This window comes from Bufo gargarizans, chromosome 3, assembly GCF_014858855.1.
Source record: "Bufo gargarizans isolate SCDJY-AF-19 chromosome 3, ASM1485885v1, whole genome shotgun sequence".
Classification (NCBI taxonomy): Eukaryota; Metazoa; Chordata; class Amphibia; order Anura; family Bufonidae; genus Bufo; species Bufo gargarizans.
Window position 1 is genome coordinate 155,351,584 of NC_058082.1, and position 17,735 is coordinate 155,369,318.

Genomic DNA, 17,735 nt, shown 5'->3' on the forward strand with positions numbered 1-17,735 from the left:
AAATATGGCCTTAAAATCAAGCCGTCCAAGTGCCATCTGCTGAACCAGCAGTTAAGTACCTAGGGCACATTGTTAGTGCAGAAGGAGTCCAGCCTGATCCTGATAAACTTGCTGCTGTCCGCAATTGGCCTACTCCTACCACCGTGAAGGAGGTGAGAAATTTCCTCAGATTAGCAGGATATTTCTGTCATGGTCTTACCTTCTTGCTGTTCTCCTTCGTTTGACATGTGCTGGCGGCCATCTTGGTTTCTGGGTTTCTTGTAGCCTCCCACCCTGCGGCTTCTCCTTCCCACTGGGAGGAGCTGGATGCCTAGCTCATATATATAGGAGGTCTGTGGCTTCAGTTCCTTGCTTGGTCCTCCTGTGTTCACATGCTTCTAAGACTGCTGCTGCTTCTGGTTCCTGATCCTGGCTTCGTCTGACTACCCTGCTGGTTCCTGATCCAGGCTTCGTCTGACTACCCTGCTGGTTCCTGATCCAGGCTTCGTCTGACTACCCTGCTGGTTCCTGATCCAGGCTTCGTCTGACTACCCTTCTGGTTCCTGACCTCTGGCTTCGCAAGACCCTGCTTCGGTTTAGCCATCCGTTTGGACTTTTGCCTTACAGCTTGATTTTCAATAAAGCCTTCTTATTTCCACTTATCTCTTGTTGTACGTCTGGTTCATGGTTCCATGACATTAGGACCAAGCCATGAATTCTGACGGTACAGGGCCATCCTCGCTACCTACGCTGGTTGCCAGACTTGATCAGCAGGATCACCTGTTGGGTCGGTTCGCTGTGGCGTTGCAAACCCTGCTTGAACGCACGGCTCATTTAGCTTCCGTTGTCGATGGGTCGGTTGTCGCTCCTGGGCCCGCTCCTACTGCCGCTCCGGTTGTTGCGCCAGAGTCTACCCCGACACCTGTTGCTGCGCCTGCGGTGTTTCGGGGTATGACCGGTTCTGCCCCCCTTCCACAGCGCTTTGGGGGAGAGCCAACTCAGTGCCGAGGTTTCCTTAACCAGGTGGGCATTTATTTCGAGTTGCTGCCACATGCCTTTCCTACTGAGAGATCAAAGGTGGGCTTCTTGATCTCGCTGCTCTCGGACAAGGCCTTGGCCTGGGCCAGCCCTTTATGGGAGAACAACAATCCGGTGGTTGCCGAGTTTTCCGGTTTTGTTGCTTCTCTTCGGAAGGTATTCGATGTGCCGGCTCGTGCTGCCTCTGCTGCGAAGCTCCTTATGTCCATCAGACAGGGTTCACGATCCGTAGCTGAATACGCCATTGAGTTTCGTACCCTGGCAGCAGAGGTGGGCTGGAATAATGAGGCTCTGGTCGCTGCTTTCTCTCATGGTCTCTCGGATGCCTTGAAGGATGAGGTTGCAGCTAAGGACCTACCAGTGGAGCTCGAGTCTCTTATTTCTTTCCTGATTTTGATTGACACCAGACTCAGGGAGAGACCTTCCTTTAAGGAGAGCCTGCGGAGGTCTTCTAATAGATTGGCGCCTACGTTTGCTGTCCCACCCGTGCCTCCCTCTCCTCCCACGCCTCCTGGGGATGACTTGTCTGGGGGTGAACCCATGCAGCTGGGGTTTGCTCGCCTGTCCGAGGGGGAGAGGGTACTCCGGAGACGCGAGGGCCGATGCATGTACTGTGGTCTCGGTGGGCATTTTCGGTTGGCATGCCCGAACCGTCCGGGAAACGCTCGCACCTGAGATCCTGTCGGGGGCAGATCTTGGGTGGAGTCTCCTCGTCCCCGGTTTCCCGTGTTGACAAACCACTGATTACTGTTGTCCTCTCCTGGGTCGGGGGCTCGGTGACGACCCAGGCGTTGGTGGACTCTGGTGCTGGTGGTTTGTTCATTGATAGTGTGTTCGCTGCCGCCAATTCCATTCCTCTGCAGCCTCGAGGTTCCCCACTGGCTCTTGAGGCGATAGACGGCAGACCCCTTCTGCCGCCACACGTGACTCAGGAGACCCTTCCAGTGGGGATGGCCATTGGTGCCGTTCACAGAGAGTCGGTCTGTCTCCAGGTTATTTCGTCTCCACACTACTCGGTGGTCTTGGGGTACCCCTGGCTCCAGAAGCATAATCCGACTTTCGATTGGAGATCGGCCGAGATCCTCTCGTGGTCACCGCAGTGTGGGGCTAGTTGCATCCATGGGCCTGTCAAGTTGCTGTGTACTTCCTCGGACTCTCTGTTGCCTCCTGAATACGAGGAGTACCGGGATGTATTCGATAAGGTGCGTGCAGGTTGCCCTACCTCCGCACCGCCCATACGATTGTGCCATAGAGTTACAATCTGGTGCCGTTCCTCCTCGTGGCAAAGTCTATCCACTGTCGGTAGCGGAGAATGAGGCCATGGAGGAGTACGTGAGGGAGGCGCTTTCACGCGGACACATTCGCAAATCCTCGTCCCCGGCAGGGGCTGGATTTTTCTTTGTGAAAAAGAAGGGCGGTGAGTTGAGGCCTTGCATCGATTACAGGGGTCTCAATCGCATCACGATCAAGAACGCTTACCCGATACCCTTGATTTCCGAGCTGTTCGATCGCCTCAAAGGGGCCACGGTCTTTACCAAACTCGACCTGAGGGCAGCATATAACCTGGTAAGGATCAAGGCGGGCGATGAGTGGAAGACCGCGTTTAACACCAGGACCGGTCATTATGAATCCTTGGTTATGCCCTTTGGGTTGTGCAATGCGCCCGCAGTCTTCCAGGAATTCATCAACAATGTTTTCCGTGACCTGTTGCAGCAGTGTGTGGTGGTCTATTTGGATGACATCTTGGTATATTCTGAATCCATGGAGGCCCACATTCTGGATGTCAGACGAGTGTTGCAACGGTTACGAGAGAACAAGCTGTTCGGTAAGCTTGAGAAATGCGAATTTCACCGATCTCAGGTAACCTTCTTAGGTTACATCATTTCTGCTGAGGGGTTCTCCATGGATCCTGAGAAGGTTTCGGCTGTCTTACAGTGGCCTCAGCCCAGTGGCCTTCGTGCCCTGCAGCGCTTTTTGGGCTTCGCCAATTATTATCGGAAGTTCATCAGGGACTTTTCCATGCTAGCCAAGCCTCTCACGGATCTGACCAGGAAGGGCAGTAATCCCCAGGTCTGGCCGCTCGAGGCCATCCGAGCTTTTGAGGCTCTAAAGTCCGCCTTTGTGTCGGCTCCGATTCTGTCGCATCCCAACCCTGGGTTGCCTTTTGTCCTCGAGGTGGACGCGTCTGAGACGGGAGTAGGCGCCCTTCTGTCTCAGCGTAGAACACCAGAGGGTCCTCTGCTTCCTTGTGGGTTTTACTCCCGGAAACTGTCTTCCGCGGAGTGCAACTATCAGATTGGTGACAGGGAGTTATTGGCCATCGTGCAGGCCCTTAAAGAATGGAGGCACTTGCTCGAGGGCTCGGTGGTTCCGGTTCTCATCCTGACGGACCACAAGAATCTGACCTACCTCTCTGAGGCCAAGAGATTGACACCACGTCAGGCCAGATGGGCTCTGTTCTTGTCACGTTTTAATTACGTGGTCTCCTACCCACCCGGTTCCAAGAACATCAGAGCGGATGCCTTATCACGGCAGTACTCCGAGCTGTCCGGGGAGGAGTCGATTCCGACTTCGGTCATACCTCCGAATCAGATCCTGGCCGCTATTCGCACCAGCCTGACCTCTCCCCTGGGTGAGCAGATTTTGGCGGCTCAATCTGGTGCTCCCTCTGGGAGACCCAACGGCAGAGGTTTTGTGCCTGAGGAGTTGCGCACTCGGTTGTTGCGAACCTACCATAACTCCAAGGCCGCGGGGCATCCTGGAAAGAATCAGCTGTCCTGGGCTGTTTCACGTCTGTTCTGGTGGCCTTCTCTACGTTCCGACATCGCCGCATATGTAGCGGCATGCTCCGTTTGTGCCCAGAGTAAGTCCCCTCGGCACCTTCCGTTGGGCCTTTTGCAACCCATAGCCACCGGGGAGCGTCCATGGTCACACCTGGGGATGGATTTAATTGTGGACCTCCCTGCATCCCGAGGCCATACGGTCATTCTCATGATTGTGGATCGGTTTTCCAAAATGTGCCACTGTGTTCCTCTCAAGAAGTTACCCTCTGCACAAGAGTTGGCCTCGATTTTTGCCAGGGAGGTCTTCCGGTTGCACGGTTTGCCCAAGGAGATTGTGTCGGATCGGGGGAGTCAGTTTGTGTCCAGGTTCTGGCGCGCCTTTTGCTCCCAGTTGGGGATTCATCTCTCTTTCTCCTCGGCCTACCACCCTCAGTCCAATGGGGCCGCAGAACGATCCAATCAGGCCTTGGAGCAATTCCTTCGTTGCTATGTCTCCAATCACCAAGACAATTGGGTTGACCTCCTGCCTTGGGCTGAGTTTGCCAGGAACACGGCGGTGAACTGTTCCTCTGGGACGTCTCCCTTCATGGCCAATTATGGGTTCCAACCTGCCGTGTTACCGGAGGTATTATCTCCCCAGGATATTCCGGCTGTGGAGGATCACCTTTCCGTCCTACGTGCTTCTTGGGTACAGATCCAGAGGTCCCTTGAGGTCTCTGCGCAGCGCCAGAGACTCCAGGCTGATCGCAGACGAGCGCCCGCTCCTTCCTACCAGGTCGGAGACCGCGTATGGTTGTCCACCCGCAACCTCAACCTTCGAGTGCCCACTCCCAAGCTGGCGCCTCGCTTTGTTGGTCCCTTCCGAGTGCTTCGCAGGGTAAACCCGGTAGCCTATGCCCTTGCGCTTCCTCCTGGCATGCGGATCTCCAACGTGTTTCATGTCTCCCTGTTGAAGCCACTGGTGTGTAATCGTTTCACTTCCTCGGTTCCTCGGCCTCGTCCGGTCCAAGTGGGCAATCGTGAGGAGTATGAGGTGAGCAATATCCTGGACTCACGCCTGGTCCGCGGTCGGGTGCAATTTTTGGTCCATTGGCGTGGTTATGGTCCAGAGGAGCGTTCCTGGGTTCCCTCCGCAGATGTCCATGCTCCTGCCTTGCTCCGAGCCTTCCACGCACGCTTCCCTCAGAAACCGTTCTTTACTCCGCGGAGGAGGGGCCCTTGAGGGGGAGGTACTGTCATGGTCTTACCTTCTTGCTGTTCTCCTTTGTTTGACATGTGCTGGCGGCCATCTTGGTTTCTGGGTTTCTTGTAGCCTCCCACCCTGCGGCTTCTCCTTCCCACTGGGAGGAGCTGGATGCCTAGCTCATATATATAGGAGGTCTGTGGCTTCAGTTCCTTGCTTGGTCCTCCTGTGTTCACATGCTTCTAAGACTGCTGCTGCTTCTGGTTCCTGATCCTGGCTTCGTCTGACTACCCTGCTGGTTCCTGATCCAGGCTTCGTCTGACTACCCTGCTGGTTCCTGATCCAGGCTTCGTCTGACTACCCTGCTGGTTCCTGATCCAGGCTTCGTCTGACTACCCTTCTGGTTCCTGACCTCTGGCTTCGCAAGACCCTGCTTCGGTTTAGCCATCCGTTTGGACTTTTGCCTTACAGCTTGATTTTCAATAAAGCCTTCTTATTTCCACTTATCTCTTGTTGTACGTCTGGTTCATGGTTCCATGACAATTACAGACGCTTCATCCCGCAGTTTGCACAGATTGCGGATCTGATCCAGGAACTCCTAAGGGGGCGTCCCAAAAAGAGTCCAAAGACTCCTATTCCTGTTGAATGGAATGAAGAACGGGAGATTGCCTTCCAGCTCCTAAAGAAGAAGCTGACTGAATCCCCTGTCCTGGGTTACCCGGATTATCAGAAGCCGTTCCACCTCTATACAGATGCCAGCAAAAGAGGCCTGGGAGCTGTGTTGGCCCAGGTGCAAGACAACAAAGAGAGGGTGATTGCTTACGCCAGCAGATCCCTGAGGGGAGCTGAGAAGAACGATCAGAATTATAGTTCCTTCAAGCTGGAGTTCCTTGCTTTAGTGTAGGCTGTGACTGAAAACTTCAAGGACTACCTTACTGCCACTCCGTTTGTCGCCTTCACGGACAACAATCCCCTTGCACACCTGAATACAGCCAAATTAGGGGCCCTGGAGCAAAGGTGGGCCTCCCGCCTTGCCAACTATGACTTCACTGTGAAATACAGGGCAGGCCGCTCAAATAATAATACTGATGCCCTGTCCTGGCTTCCCACTACAGAAGCACCAGATGAACCAAAGTATGCCTGGGAAGAAGTGGAAATGCCAGCGTTTTATAACAAGTTTGCTCAGCAAGATAATGTTCACACTGAACACAATTCAGCTGCTGATCCCTCTTCATCAAATAATCCTGAATCCAGAGGCAAACAAGAAAGGTGGATTAAGCTCCAGTCATAAAGTAGAGTCCTCGGTGAACTGTTTGACTTCCTTACCAGCGGGAGAACTCCTGAAAGAGTCCGCAGGAAGTGTGCAGACCCAGAACTATTGAAATTGTGGAGACATCGCCACCTACTCTTCCTTCAAAAAGGCCTATTGCTAAGAAGGAGCCTGGATCCAGTGTCCTGCGATCGGGTGTACCAGATCCTCATACCCCGTCGAGATGCCAGTCTGGTGTTAGAAATGTATCATAACCAGTCCGGACACTTCGGCGTGCAGAAAACTGAGGCCACCATTCGCAGAATGTTCTATTGGATCGGAATGAGAGAAGACATTGAACGATGGTGCTGGGAATGTACTGTCTGTGCCGTCGGGAGAAGTGAACGCCATGACCAGAGAGCGCCTCTCCATCCTATCGTGAGTAAAACTCCTCTGGAGCTTGTTGCCATTGATCATGTGAAGTTGGAGCCAAGTCGCTCAGGTTATACTTATGCCATGACCATTATTGATTATTTCACTAAGTTTGTTGTAGCAGTGCCTGTGAAGGACCTGACAGCCAAGACTGCGGAGAAAGCATTCTGGAAGCATTTCCTACTGCCCTACGGCTGCCCAGAGAAAATCCTCACCGACCAGGGGTCGGCGTTTGAATCACAGCTGTTCCAAGAGATGTGCCTGCTACATAATTGCCAGAAGGTCCGGACCACAGCCTATCATCCGCAAGGTAACGGGCTCTGTGAAATGCTGAGAGCAGTACCCCCTGAGACAAGGGGTAATTGGCCTACTATGGAGGGGGCACAGAGGGCATTATTAATGTGAAGGAGGCGCAATGGGCATTTCTACTATGGAGGTGGCACAGAGGGCATTACTAGCACAGTGGGCATTACTAATATTAAAGGGACACAACGGGCATTTTACTGTGAAGGGGCAAAATGGGCATTATTACTATTAAGGGGGCATAGTGGGCAATCTTACTATAAAGGGGGCACAATGGGGATGACTACTATTAAGGAGACACAATGGGGATTATTACTGTGAGGTGGGCACAATGTGGGCATAACTACCTTGAGAGAGCACAATGTGGGCATAACTACTGTGAGGGGGCACACATCTGTACAAAACTACTGTGAAGGTTGTACAATGAGGGCAATACTACTTTGAGGGGGTACAGTTTTTTTTTAAGTATTGGGGGAGGGTGCCAGAGAAATAAACCCGCCCAGGGTGCCAAACAACCTAGGCACTTGACTGCACATCACCATTTATTTTTCCATTCTTCTGATCCATCAGATGCATGCAGGTCTCTTATATGCCTCTTATGTTCCTAACATATCACAGGAAACAAAATTTAAAATGAATAAAAAGCAAAAACATGAGGCACATTGGATTTGTGGAATGAAAAGTAAGCAACTGCAGCTTTTTTTTTTACAATTAGTGTGCATGTCACAAGGAAATAAAGCATAGAAATCTATTTAAGCCCTGAACTCTGGAACAATGCTCAAAAGGAAATCAAATGTATTATATAATCATGATGTATTACAGGAATAGAATGTCCTTTCTAAGAAGCAAGCACTAATGAAGTAATGGAACAAGGCTAAACAGGTCAATATGATATTATCTTGAAACAGGAAATGAATAAACCCAAAAAAATAAACACACATTGTTAGTTTTCTCATCTTTATTAGGTCCACTTACTGTCTTTCACATGTTCTTGCTGGTTGATTGTTCAGAAACAATTTTTTGATCTGTTACAAATCGATTTCTACCACAGGAATTGACCAGAAAAGAATCTCTTTCAGACAAGCTCAATGATGTCATCATAATCAATAACTCAATCATCAGCATGCAGATTGTGTAACTGAGCCCAATGCAAAGTCTGTATAGGGCCTAACTTACCATTACATAACTTAGAACTAAAAGCCATGTGCCATTTATAGTATTGGTGTCTTCTTAAGTGGTATATTGGCCTTTGTGCCCCCTTAGGCACCACAATACAGATGCAACTGCTAGTTCTGCGTCCCTTATAGCCATTCTTCAGTTAGCATGTGTATTTGCACTAGTAAGACTGTTTCAGTACTGTTATGATGGATTATGAATTATTGATTTCAGTGCTTAACCACTTTATTACCGAGAGATTTTCCAATTTTTTTTTTTTTACTCCCTCCCCCAGAGCTATAACTTTTTTACTTTTCACATACACGTATGAGGGCTTATTTTTTGTGAGAGAGGTTGCACTTTTTAATGGCACTGTCACGGGTAGAGTCACAGGAATCAAGATTGAGCGGAGGTGCACCCCCTGAGCTGTCACCCGGTCCCCTGTCCCTGCCTACTTGCACCACCCGCCCTAAGTGACGGAGCGCAACTGGGCAACAGTCTCTAACCTACTAAGTGCAAGCAGAGAGAAAGAGACAGCAGGGAAGAGGACAGCCACTGAGAAGTTACAATAAGCGGACAAGAGGTAGAACAAAAACGTAAGGCGAGTCGGGTCAACTAGCAGAGGTCAGTTCAGGAGGTCACGTCAGAACAAGCAATTTGGCAAGAGAGAAAAGAGAAGGGAGAGGCGCTCATAGGGTGGTGGGTGGCGGTTGTGTTGTTTTGCGTAATGGTCGAAGTGTGCTCACCTTTTGGTGTTGTGCTGGTTGGAGTACAACGTCCGTGGAGGTAGGTACACGTGGAGAAATAAGGGGGCGTTGGTATTTTTGGGAGGGTCGGTGCTGCCAATACCCGTTCGGTCCCTTAGGGTGGAGTTGCCAGGACTCCTAGGGACTGTGAAGGAAGAAGTTGCTGGTTTGTGTGCGAATGCACACAGTAGGGTATTTGCTTGGCGCACAAAAGGACGACCTCAGTCAGCGGACTTTGGTGAAATAGCTGTTTTTATTGTTCAGTAGACAACGCATTTCGGAGTTTATAACTCCTTTATCAAGTCTAAAACAAGGGTATAAAAGAAAAAAATGCCAGAGGCAAAAGGTATATCCCCACCTGGTTGGATGGGTGTGGACGTGCATTAAACAGTAAAAAAAAAAAAAAAGGGGATAAGACATTCTTCAGATATATAAATGAAAAAAGGAAATTAAAACAAGGAATAACTAAATTAAAAATAAAGGACGGAAGGTATGTAGAAGAGAATAAAGGGCTAGCCGACTGCCTTAATGAATACTTCTGTTCAGTTTTTACAAAAGAAAAAGAAGGAGAAGGACCTCCACTAGAAAGGATGACTATTAAATCGTTTGATGCATGTGTCTTTACAGAGGAAGATGTTCTAAGTTTGCTGTCTAAAGTGAAGACAAATAAGTCACAGGGGCCTGATGAGATACACCCAAAATTATTAAAAGAGCTTAGTGGTGAGCTGGCAAAACCGTTAACAGATTTATTTAACCAATCATTAGTAACAGGAGTCGTCCCGGAAGATTGGAAATTGGCAAATGTCGTGCCCATTCACAAGAAAGGTAGTAAGGAGGAATCGAGCAACTATAGACCAGTGAGTCTGACATCAATAGTAGGCAAATTAATGGAAACCCTATTAAAGGATAGGATTGTGGAACATCTAAAATCCCATGGATTGCAAGATGAAAAACAGCATGGGTTTACTTCAGGGAGATCATGTCAAACAAATCTTATAGATTTTTTTGACTGGGTGACTAAAATAATAGACGGTGGAGGTGCAGTAGACATCGCATATCTAGATTTTATTAAGGCTTTTGACACTGTCCCACATAGAAGACTTATCAATAAACTGCAGTCATTGAGCATGGACTCCCATATTGTTGAGTGGATTAGGCAGTGGCTGAGTGACAGACAACAGAGGGTTGTAGTCAATGGAGAACATTCAAAACAAGGTCATGTACTGGGACCAATTTTGTTTAATATCTTCATAAGTGATATTGCAAAAGGCCTCGATGGTAAGGTTTGTCTTTTTGCTGATGACACAAAGATATGTAACAGGGTTGATGTTCCTGGAGGGAAACGCCAAATGGAAAAGGATTTAGGAAAACTAGAAGAATGGTCAGAACTCTGGCAACTGAAATTTAATGTGGATAAGTGCAAGATAATGCACCTGGGGCGTAAAAACCCAAGGGCGGAATATAGAATATTTGACACAGTCCTGACCTCAGTATCTGAGGAAAGGGATTTAGGAGTAATTATTTCAGAAGACTTAAAGGTAGGAAGACAATGTAATAAAGCAGCACGAAATGCCAGCAGAATGCTTGGATGTATAGGGAGAGGTATAAGCAGTAGAAAGAGTGAAGTGCTTATGCCGCTGTACAGAACACTGGTGAGACCTCACTTGGAGTATTGTGCGCAGTACTGGAGGCCATATCTCCAGAAGGATATAGATACTCTAGAGAGAGTTCAGAGAAGAGCTACTAAACTGGTCCATGGATTGCAGGATAAAACTTACCAGGAAAGGTTAAAAGACCTTAACATGTATAGCTTGGAAGAAAGAAGAGACCGAGGGGATATGATAGAAACTTTTAAATACATAAAGGGAATCAACTCGGTAAAGGAGGAGAGCATATTTAAAAGAAGAAAAACTACCACAAGAGGACACAGTTTTAAATTAGAGGGGCAAAGGTTTAAAAGTAATATAAGGAAGTATTACTTTACTGAGAGAGTAGTGGATGCATGGAATAGCCTTCCTGCAGAAGTGGTAGCGGCAAATACAGTGAAGGAGTTTAAGCATGCATGGGATAGGCATAAGGCTATCCTTCATATAAGATAGGGCCAGGGACTATTCATAGGATTCAGATATATTGGGCAGACTAGATGGGCCAAATGGTTCTTATTTGCCGACACATGTTTCTATGTTTCTATGTTTCTAGACTATTTAGAGAGTTTGTGCGCGTGCCTTTAAGCGTTAAAAATGTGCATAATTATATACAAAAAAATTATATATATATATATATATATATATATAATCATCAATTTTAATCATCATTATTATATATATATAATTTTTTTGTATATAATTATGCACATTTTTAACGCTTAAAGGCACGCGCACAAACTCTCTAAATATTCTACTGTTTAATGCATGTCCACACCCATCCAACCAGGTGGGGATATACCTTTTGCCTCCGGCATTTTTTTCTTTTATACCCTTGTTTTAGACTTGATAAAGGAGTTATAAACTCCGAAACGCGTTGTCTACTGAACAATAAAAACAGCTATTTCACCAAAGTCCGCTGACTGAGGTCGTCCTTTTGTGCGCCAAGCAAATACCCTACTGTGTGCATTCGCACACAAACCAGCAACGTCAGAACAAGGGAAGAGGCAAAGACAAATCCGTAAACAAGCTGAGGTCAAAATCCGAGAGGTAGCGTCAAGGTACAGGGAGTAGGCAGAAAAGGTGTCAAGAGTTTCGAGGTTCAATTCCATAGGTAGATAATAACAATAAAGTACACAGCCTATAGGATGAAAATCACAGGTAACCTGTAGCCAGCAGTCCGTCTGTATTTATAGTGGGGCCAGCGTCACATGACCGACAGACAAACAAGTCGAGTACCGAGTGATCAGCTCGGCGCTCAAGGCAGACCTAGGAGCAGGGAGCTAGCAAGGCTGCCCTAGGAACAAGGCCAAACACAGATCCTCACTCCCGAAGCTAAGCAGCAGGTCTGCAGCTGATGGGAGACCAAGTGTGCCTTTGGTATTTAATAATGCATATAATATAGTAGGAAGCTGCAAAGCAAAGCCAAATGGAGTAGAGTTAAAAACCACAGTTGTATGGGTTTCTTTTTTACAGTATTTTCTATGTGGTAAAAGTGATATGTTCACTCCATCCTGAGGGTCAGTTCAATTACAGCGATAGCACATTTTTGTCGTTATCTTGGGTTTTACTACTAAAAAATAGATTTTTTATTTGTACCACCCCTCATAACTGTAGTCTATGGGATATTCACAATTTTACTATGAAGCCCTGTCACATCCAATGTGGTAACTAGAGATGAGCAAATTGAAGTTGAATTCGATCAGAATTTTAGGTAAAATTTGATTTGCACTGAATCCGAATTTCCTCATGCTTTGTGGTAACGAATCGCATTTGGCTGCTGAACGTGTTAGGACATGAATCAAAGAACTCTGGGAACGAGGGATCGCCCACAATGCCATGCAGCCAATCAGCAGCCAGCCCCTGTGATGTCACATCCTTATAAATACCCTCAGCTAGGGATTCGGTACCTTGGGAAATGTTTTTTTACAGTACAAATAAAGTTATGAAGTTATTATGCAAAGTCACGCAAAACTTTGCGAAGCAATAACTTCGGCTCATCCGAGCCAATACATTCTAATACTGTACGGAGCTCCTGCTGTGTACAGTATTGGAACACATTTTTATGCAAATCGACTTTGGATGTTTCATGGCAATGCGTCAACACATGCAGCGTCATCATAAAATGGCCTTTGAGAACCATGCCTCTGATATGGTGGTCCAGCCGGTCGCAGCAACCACCGCATCACCCAGTGGCATGCATCCAATTTCATGCAGTCAAGGCTCCACCACCTCAGCCGAAGAGAGCTGTCTGTCCTTCTCATCATCTGCTGGTCCTGATTCTCCTGCTCCTCCTACTCCTCGTCAGTAATTCCATCAGCAATCGATCACCAAAGCGATTGCCAAGAGACAACAGTATGCATGCACTCATTCAACAGTGCAGAAGCTGAATAGGCTCCTGGCCAAGTTGCTGGTGCTGCAGTCCCTCCCTTTCCAAGTGGTGGACTCTGCACCTTTCATAGATCTGATGGCTTGTGACGAGCCAAGGTGGAGAGTCCCAAGCCGTCATTTCTTTGCGAAAAAGGCAGTACCAGCCATTCACACATATTTAGAACAGAAGGTGGGCCAGTCCTTGAGCCTGTCTGTGTCTGCCAAAGTGCACGGCAGCGCCAACATGTGGAGCTGTAACTACGGGCAAGGACAATATATGTTATTTACGGCCCACTGGGTAAATGTGGTTCCTGCCCAGTCACACCAGCAACTTGACCAGGTGACGCCACTTCTGCCTCCACGTTGTTCTGCAGCTGGTTTGCCTGGGCAAATGGAGTCACACAGGGGAGGAACTGCACCGCATCCTTCATCAAGAAATGTAATCCTTACTCCTTGACAACTCAAAATTGGAACCATGGTGTCCAACAATGGGAAGAACATGGTGTCAAGGAGGGTTGTGCCATACAATACAATATGGTTGTAAAGCAGTTCTTGAAATCTTCCGTCCATCTGCAAGATATCCTGAAAATGGCCAGGAAATTTGCATGCACTTCTGCCACTCGTACACTGATTATATGAACACAGAAAGGCCATAAACGATTTCTTGATGATACAGGCAGACAGAGGTACTCCCCTGTGTAACATCGATGTTAGCCAGTGGCAGCTCATCGGGCCCTTTGAGAAAGTCACTTTATTTGTCAGTCGCCAGGGCTATGGGATGAACAACGTCATTCCACTGAGTCATGTCCTGGAACAGATGCTGCTAAATCTGGCTGGTCAGGGGACAGAAGACGTGGCGACTACATCTCATGGCCACATGGGGGCTGAATTACAGGAGCATGAGCAGTTCCAGCTCCATCAGCAGCAACTTAAGTCTGGAGTCGCTGATGATCAGTTTTCTTCACCCGCCTACTGAAGAAACTACTCACCAGCAGCAGCTAGACATTAAGCAGAATCTGAACCAGCAGATTGTGGCATACTTGTAGTGCACCCTGCCACCCCACATCAAAGATCTCTTGACTATTGGGCAGGAAAACTCGATTTGTGGCCGTAACTGGCCAAGTTTGCCCTGGACAATCTTTCCTGCCCTGCCAGCAGTGTGTCATCAGAGCGGGTGTTTAGTGCGGGGGCCATTTTTACCCCAAGGAGAACTCGCCTGTCCACCCAAAATGTGGAGAAACTGACCTTTGTGAAGATGAATCAGGGGTTGGTCAGCCAGGATTTTAAAACACCAGTGCCTCATGCATCAGACTAGATCATCCATGGTGCCACACCAACACTTTGACAAAAGAGACCTGTTTCTTCTGCCTACCTTCTTCAGCTACTATTCTGATGCTGCCACCTGCCTGATGCCACACCTGCTGCCAGGTGCTCATACTGCCAGCCACTGTCTTCAGCTGGTACTGGTATTGCCCCCCACCTTACCCACTCTGTCACTGGGCCACTCTGTGGTCTCCTCATGCTGCTGCTACCTTAACACTATGTTACTGGGCCACTCTATGGTCTGCTCATGCTGTTGCCACTTCAAAACTCTATGGTTTCCTCATGCTGCTGCTACCTCAACACTATGCCACTGGGCCACTCCTTGGTCTCCTCATGCTGCTGCCACCTCATCCACTATGTCACTGGGCCACTCTGTGGTCTCCTCATGCTGCTTCCACCTCACCACTATGTCATTGGGCCACTCTGTGGACTTATCATGCTGTTCCTACCCTTCCCACTCCATGACTGGGCCACTATTTTGCCTTTTGGCCTAGTTGACATCATCATTTATTTGACTCTTCTTCAGAAGGAAGGAAAAATGAGATGCACAATGGATCCTCTCTATGTAGCAGCTCTAAGGCCTGTATGATATGGTCCCTATTTTGCATCAGAATTGGTTTATGCAAATATTCCATTCACGTCTCATCTCTATTTTGGATCCACTCCTTTTTTGGGGGGATTTTTATGGATTACTGACCAAATACTGATCGAGTGAAGGCGGATGCTCAACAGACAGGATCAGTTTTTTTGTGGATTATTGTTCTGACGGATCAGAGGAAGGGCAAAATAATCAATGATGTCAACACAAACTTACTGCTGACACCCTCTCCACTCTGTCGGGGGGCTCTACTTTTATAAGTGTTTAATAGAACAGGTTCTGTAGACATCTATGTGGAATCAGCAGACGACGGTGTACAAGGAGTGCTCTTCTTCTTGATGCTAACATCGACCTTTAAGTCTGAGTTCACACTTGAGTAATTTGGTCAGTTTTGGCCACAAAACTGCGCAAATAAGTGAAGTGTGCATTGATTCTAAGAGCAACTCCTGTCATCTGCATGCCATACTGACTCACAGTATTGTTTCACTACCACAGAAGACTCCCTATGCATGTTACTGCAAGGCACAGTTTTCTACACTACTATACAGGCTCTCAGCAGCCAGGAAATAGTTATTTTTAATGCGATTCGCCACAAATAAATTTGTATCGAATCAAATCTTTTCGGAAAATTCGGCAATCCGGCTGTATCTAATTTTTGAGAAATTCGCTCATCTCTACCACAGAAAATGAACAGCTCCCCTGATTGCCGAGTGGAGGAGAAGATTGGGCCCTGGGAGTGCAGCTCAGGACAGTTCAATATTCTCGCGGATCATCCGTGACAGGTATATTTTTGGTGGTGTAAATTTGCTTTTAATTCTGCGTGTGGCGAGGCGACGTTCGATCCCTCATGGAATTTAATAGTCTTCTCAATTCCATATGGAGTGAACTTCAATTTACTATGCATTTCGATTTCTACAAAATATCCTTTCTTGACACATGGGTGATGCGCAACGATGATGGTACAGTTTATACCGATTTATTCATTAAAGATACTGATCGCAATAGTCTACTTACCTATACAAGTAGTCATCCCCCAGCAGTCAAGAAGGCCATCCCTTTTTCACAATATCAATGGGTTAAAAGGATCGTGACTGATCCGGATACCTGTAAAATAAGATTGCAAGAAATGACAAGTAAGTTCCTCAACAGAGGCTATCCCACATCTATTAGAATCTCAAAAGAAAAAGTTAGATCAACCGCAGGGACAAAACCACCTCGTATCCCTTTAGTAGTGAAATATCATCCATGGACACAAAAAATAAGGGGCATAATTAATAAGCACTGGCATATAGTGTCCAGATCATATCCCCAAATAGAGATACTCCAAAATCCTCCAATGATGTGCTTCAAAAGAGCAGATAATATTCGCGACAAAATTATTAGAGCAGACATAGGCACTAATAAACCTATTTTCACACAAACTACACTGGCTACTCCGCGCCAGGGCACATTTCCGTGTTTAAACTGCAACCATTGCTCCAGCGTCATTAGAGTTCCTACTTTCACTCACCCTCATTCTGGTGAACAAATCCCAATTAAGAGCATGTTCACATGTGATAGCAAAAATGTCATATACATTCTTAAATGTCCCTGTGGTTTAGTCTACGTAGGGGAAACCTCAATGCGGATAAAAGATAGATTAAACAAACATAAGTCCACCATCCGCACTGAGAATCTATTGTTACCCTTACCACATCATTTTCATGAGAAACGTCATGCGATATCGCAGTTGCGATTTCAGGTTATTGAAAGCGTATCATTACCTTGCCGAGGCGGCGATAGGAATAGTTTGCTTTTAAAGCATGAGGCCTATTGGATAGGGTCTATAGTGTCTTTCATTGCTTTACCTGTATCGGCTCCTATGTGGGTGGAGTCAAACAGTATGATGTCATTTCCGTTTTTGTTACTCCTCCTTTTTCTGTTTTTTGAATGTATATAAGACATGAGGATAGGAGTTTATCACATAGTCTGAAGAAAGCACGTGTGTGTGCTGAAACGCGTCACTATGCTCTGTAATATGTGACTGAATAAACTACAGCATTGAACAATCATCGCGAGTGCCGGTCTTTCCTTTCTTCATTGCAAGTTTCGGGATGCCTCCCCATTTGACTCGTGCACCGCTCACATCTTTAAAGCAGTGCCGACCCTTTTCAACAAAAGAAACACAGGTGCCAACTGCTGTGGCTGTCAAAAAAGTGCATACCGACAAGGAGGGCAGGGGTAAAGACTGGGTGGAAGATGATGTGGAGGACGATGAGGTCCTCGATCCCACATGAAATCAAGCGAGTGACCTGTTTAGTTCGGAGGAAGAGGCGGTGGTCACACAGAGCCACCAGCACAGCAGAAGAGGGAGCAGGGTGCAAAAGCGAAGTGGCTGTCCCCTAGACAGTATGCCTGCTACTGCCCAACGCACCAAGGGACAGAGCAGACCAAAGCCAGCTCCAAGGAGTTCCCTGGCGTGGCAGTTATTCAGACAATGTGCTGACGACAAGATACGAGTGGTTTGCACGCTGTGCAATCAGAGCCTGAAGCGAGGCATAAACGTTCTCAACCTGTGCACAACCTGCATGACCAGGCATCTAAGTGCAAAGCACGAGCTGCAGTGTAGACACCTAAAAAACCAAGAAAGGTCTCTGGCTCCTCATGCTTGCTCTTCTGCTGCAGTATCGGCCTCTTCACCCCCCTCTGGAGTCACAGTGGCACCTGCCACCCGGCAAACAGAGGATCTGCCAGCAACACCATCACCTGGGTCACCAAGCATCTCCACAATGTCCCATGGAAGTGTTCAGCTGTCTATCTCCCAAACACTGGAGCAAAAGAGGAAGTACCCCAATACCCACCCGCGATCCCTGGCCCTGAATGCCAGCATTTCAAAATTACTAGCCTGTGAAATGCTGTAATTCCGTCTGGTGGAGACGGAGAGTTTTAAAGGC